Source organism: Muntiacus reevesi, unplaced genomic scaffold (genome assembly GCF_963930625.1).
Source record: "Muntiacus reevesi unplaced genomic scaffold, mMunRee1.1 SCAFFOLD_229, whole genome shotgun sequence".
NCBI lineage: Eukaryota > Metazoa > Chordata > Mammalia > Artiodactyla > Cervidae > Muntiacus > Muntiacus reevesi.
Genome location: NW_027077931.1, coordinates 22,243 through 27,500, shown reverse-complemented (window position 1 = coordinate 27,500; position 5,258 = coordinate 22,243).

The following is a 5,258-nucleotide window of genomic DNA, read 5'->3' as shown; positions in this document are numbered from 1 at the left end:
CCCCTGCCCCGCCCCTCCTCTCAGGGCTCCGAGGGCACTGCTCCACCCGGGGACGCCACCGGCCGACAGTGGCCGGGAGACGACACCCACGTGAGGCGAGGCCAGCTCGGTCCCACACCGCGGGGAACGGGGGCGGAAGGGGACACAGGCGGTCACACGCGCGGGGCGAGGAGGAAGGCCGGCAGCGGTGGGGAGGGGCCGGCAAGCACGCGCAGCAGGGGCCACGGGACGGGGGCGAGGGCGCCGCCCGGGGACCAGAAAACACCGGGACACAGCCGGGCCACCAGGAAAACCAGCGCAGGATCCCACCGCCACCCACACAAGAGGGCGGTCCCGCGACGCCTGGGACGCCGGCCATTCCTGGCCATCCCTGGAGCGGGCCCCACACCCCGGCCCCGCCGCCAGGGCCGGCGTGCCGTCCAAACCCGTCTTTTTCTTCCATCCATCCGTCCGTCCGTCCTCCACAGATCCGTGTCTTCCATCAAAAGTCTGACCCCCCGAGGCTCAACATCCTGGGGACACGCTCTCGAGCGAGGGCGGCCCAGACCGGGCCCACAACACTGCCACCGGCTGCGGCTCGGGGCGAGGGCAGGCACGACAGGCTCCTCATCCTCCTCACCACGGCTGCGGGGCTGGGGGAGCCGGGGCCGACCAGGCAAAATCGCACCCCAAACCCCCCCCTTCCCCCTGGGCTCACACCACGGGGCCGGCCGCACGCACACAGCACACGCACAGCCCCCCACTCGCCGGACACCCGGCGGGGCCCAGCGGGGCCCTCCCCCAACTCGGAGGGGGGAGGCGCGGGCCGCAGTAGGCATCAAGCAAGCACACGGCCCCACCGCGGGGCCGGCGCACCCATCACCCCCCTCTTCCCACAGAGGGGAAGGGGAGTTTCTGCCCACGTGCTCTGGCAGTCGCCACGGTGGCCACTGCACACTCAGGAGGGGCAGCGGCTGGGGGATCCGGTACCCCAAGGCTCCCTCTTGGATCGCTAGAGAAGGCTTTCTCACCGAGGGCGCGCCGTCCCTCACCCGGTCGTCTCTCCTTCGGGGCCCACGGAGGCACACCAGGAGCCGCCAGTCCTCAACTGGGCGGGAGGGGAAGGGGTCTGCGGTATAGGTAAGCGGACCACCACACAGGGGCGTGTGTGCGGTCAGGGCCGGGGCAGAGCCCGCGCCCCGCAGCCTCCAACGACGGGAGGAGCACACAACGAGGCTTCTCTTACCGTCTCGACCCCCCCCCCACGGGGCACACGCACACCACCGTGGCGGGGACCCGAGGAGGACACAGGGTTAAGGGGAAACACCACCGCTCGGCCTCGGGCACCTGAGGGACGACCTGGAGCACTCCAGGGGCACCACCGAGGGTCCAACGAGGCACGCTCACACACCCATGCGGGGGCGCGCAGCGTGGCAGCGGCACAGCCCTCCCCACCGCGGGGAGGGCCGCTCGCGGGGCACACGCCAGGAAGGCGAAGCAAAGCACATCTGCTGTGTCCGAAGACCCACGGCCCCACTAGACACCCCAAAGCGGGGGACGGGAGACCAAAGGTCAGGGCCGGAGGCCACACCCCAACACCTGCCCTTCCTCACCCTCCCCAAGGGGCAAGAGGGGAAAGACAGGCAAGGGGCCCCGCGGGCAGACCGAGAAGAGCGGACACATTCACTGGGAACGCCCGTCCCTCGTCCGGCACGGCTTAGGCCCGGCCCGGCAGAACACGACCACACCACATCAATCAGTTGAGCCGAATTGGAGCGGGGGGAGGGGGGGGGGGAGAGAAGGCACAGGTGAGGACAGTCACCGGAGGGGGCCCAGGGGGCCCGCTTTAAGCCTCACCGGCAACCTCCCCTCCCCGCCCAACCTCACACCTCAGGCGACGGCGGCCAACGACCCCAGGAGGAGAACGCCTGACACGTGTGGCACGGAGCCTAGAGGGCGGGGGTCGTCCCAGCCACCACCGGGTGCCCACAGCGGGGAGCGCAGGGTCAAAGACCCAACACCGCCTCGCCCCACCGCCCTCAGCTCGCCCAGAGACCGGAGGTGGCACCACGAGCTGGGTTCAGTCAGACACAGCACACAGGAGCCGGCGCACAGGCCCAGGCGGGCAGCTGCAGCGGCAAAGGCCGAACCAGGCGCCAGGTGGCGGCCCAAAAGCCCAGAGCCCCGCGTGCATCCAGAGACCCAACGTCTTCAGAGGCAGACACCAAAAGAGACCGTGTCAGCACTTACCTGGTGGCAAAAAAGACCTATTTCGGGCGACAAAATGACAGCAGACGACAGCGGGGCCCATCTACGACTCTCAGGGAGGGACCCCGGAACATTGACGCGGCCACCTGTCCCCAGCACTACCCCATGAACACCAGGCCTGGAGCTCTCGGGGGGGGGGGGGGGGGGGGGGGGCGCGCGGGGGGCATCTGGTCGACTTGGGGGGGGGGTTGAGGAAATGGGGCCGCGTGGTGGCAAAATGGGGGCGCAGACGCCAAGGGAGAGGGAGCTGGCCGCAGACTCCCTCCCCGCTTCGCCCACACAGGTAGGTGTACCGGTCCGTCTCCGAATTGGGATTTGGCTTCGATGTGCGTAAAGAAGAAGAAAGAACCGTCAGCGAGGCGCCTCCAACAAGACGAGCGGGCCCCGACCAGGGACCACGCCCGGGGCCCAGACCGTCCTACACGCGGCACCCAGGACAGCTCGAGCCGGTCCCCACCCATCTCCTGACTGACCGGGATTCAGGGACTTGGGAGAGGGGTGAGAAAAAGTCGCGTCCGACGACCGAGACCCACGAGGGCACGCTGAAGGGTCGAGCGCGCCCTCCCCGGCCACCCGCGGAAGCAGGACCCGGTCCATCCACGTCTCCGGACCTATCGGGACTTTGAGAAAGAAAAGGCATGCGTGCCGGGAGACGCCTCAGGCGACCGGACCCCACCGGGGGACCGCACACGCGCCCGCGCCGGCCGTCCTCTCCGTATCACCCCTCACGACTCCGGCGGGCGGGTCCCCACCTCCGGAGTGCGACGCGGAAAACACCTCGGTCAGAGAGAACCCGAGGGCCCGGACCCAGCCGCGCCCTCCGCCGACCTCCACGCCACAGTCCGGGCCGGTCCCCACCTCCGGAGCGGGGCCGAGGGCGAAGCAAACGCTCCTGAGGGCGACCCGAGGGGTGGCCGGACCGCCGAGTCCGAGTCCAGGAGCTCCGGGCAGGGAAGACCCTCTCCCTGCCCACCGCGGCGGTCCGGCCCAGGTAGGGTCCGGCCGGTCCGTCTCCACGGCCGGAGGGTCACGGGGAGATGCTGGTCGACCCGGCCAGGCCGCCCCAGAGCCCACATCTGGAGCGCCGCGACGGTCACCCTCCCCAGAAACCTAGAGAACCAATCTCCGGCGGCAGCAGGACGTCCCTAGGCCTCGGTGTCACCGGGACTGTCACCGCCAGCGTAGCCGGTTTCTGAGAGCTCTGTCTCGGGCCCGGCAGCTGAGTCACAATCCTCCTGAAAGTCTCGCCGAAGCTCCGGAGGGCGAGGGACAATATATAAGCGGCCGCCAGGTGGCTCCTGACAACCGGCTCGACCGTCCCGAGGACGTGTCGCTGTCGCCGGCCGCCGAGGACGCCACCGCACCGGCCGCCCAAACGCCCGAGCTCGGCCCGGAGCCTCCTCCGCCTCCGAGCCACGCGACGCGACGCGACCCCGGCCGCAGAGGAAGGGAGACGAGCTGGGAACTATCTCCTCAGGAGGCTGCCCCGAAGGAGACGCGCTCCCCCCCCCCCCCCCCCACGCGATTCCAGGGTGGAGGGGGCACATTCCACGGAGACGCCGGCGGCGGGGGCTCGGGGGCCGAGAGAGGGGCACCAGTGACATCCCGGGCTCCCCCGGACCCCCTCCCCCCAAAAGAGGGAGTGAGAGAGGGAGGGAGGGAGGGAGGGAGGGGGGGGAGGGAGGGAGGAGGGGAGGGAGGGACCGACCGGCAAAGCGAAACCAGGCAAGCGCTGCTCAGAGAACAAAGCAGGACTTTCGAAAGCAGACGCAGACACAGACAGACACGCAAGCCCAGGAGCGAGGAAGGAAACGAAGGAGACACTCGGACCCCCAACAAGAGAAAACAAAACTCAACCTGGGTAGAGACCGTGACCAAGTCCAAAGACAACAAACACAGGCATGCCCGGGTGGGTGGGGAAAGTGCCCTTGAGGTCAGGAGAACATGGATTTCAAGATCACTGGCCACAAACACCAGAAAGGCGGGCGGCTGGGCGGTCTGGGGTGGCAGGGCTGCGGGGGTGGGGTTGAGGGGCGCGGTGGGGAGGGCCGAGTCAATAGGGATCCACTAAATAAACCCTGGATTCCATGACAACAGCCAGGTCAATGAATACATAACTTTTTGAAGTAGAACCGAAGAAGCGACATGAAACAAAACCCCCAGGCAGGAAAGTCAAGTTGTAGAACTGCTCTGGCAGCTTAAAAGTCAGAGGGAGGGAGGGAGGGAGGGAGGGGGGAGACAGAGAGACAGAGAGAGAGAGAGAGAGAGAAAGAGACAGAGACAGAGACAGAGACACACAGACAGAGAGAGAGAGAGAGAGAGAGACAGAGAGAGACAGACAGACAGACAGACAGACAGACAGACAGACAGAGAGAGAGAGACAGAGACAGAGACACAGAGAGACAGAGAGAGAGAGAGAGACAGAGACAGAGAGAGACAGAGACAGAGAGAGAGAGACAAAGGGAGAGGGAGAGAGAGAGCGCGCACATGTGCATATACGCATGTACATATGCATACGGACACATATTCGCACCTATATATACATGCACACATGCGTATAAACAAGTACGTACGAAGGGCATGCATGCTCACGTACACGCATGTGTCTGTGTGTGCACGTATATGCCTGGGCGTTCATAGTGTGCATGTATGCTTGCATGTATATACGTATGCACAGGCATCTATACACATACGTACACGGATATGCACGCACATGAATACACATGCTCATGTGTGCCCATACGCAGATATACGTACCCACACTTAAATAAACACGGGCGTGTAAATGCATATAGATGCGCACGTGTGTGTACGTGTGTGTACGTGTGATGTATACGCACAGGTGTGTAGGTGTGTGTGTGTGTGTAGGTATGTGCAGACACGTACGTGCATGCTTACATACGCACACATATCCGCCTGTGTATATGCACACGTGTATGTACACGTGTATACAGCCATATGTACGCATACCTAGACGTCTACGTATAGCGTATATACGTCCACACAGACGT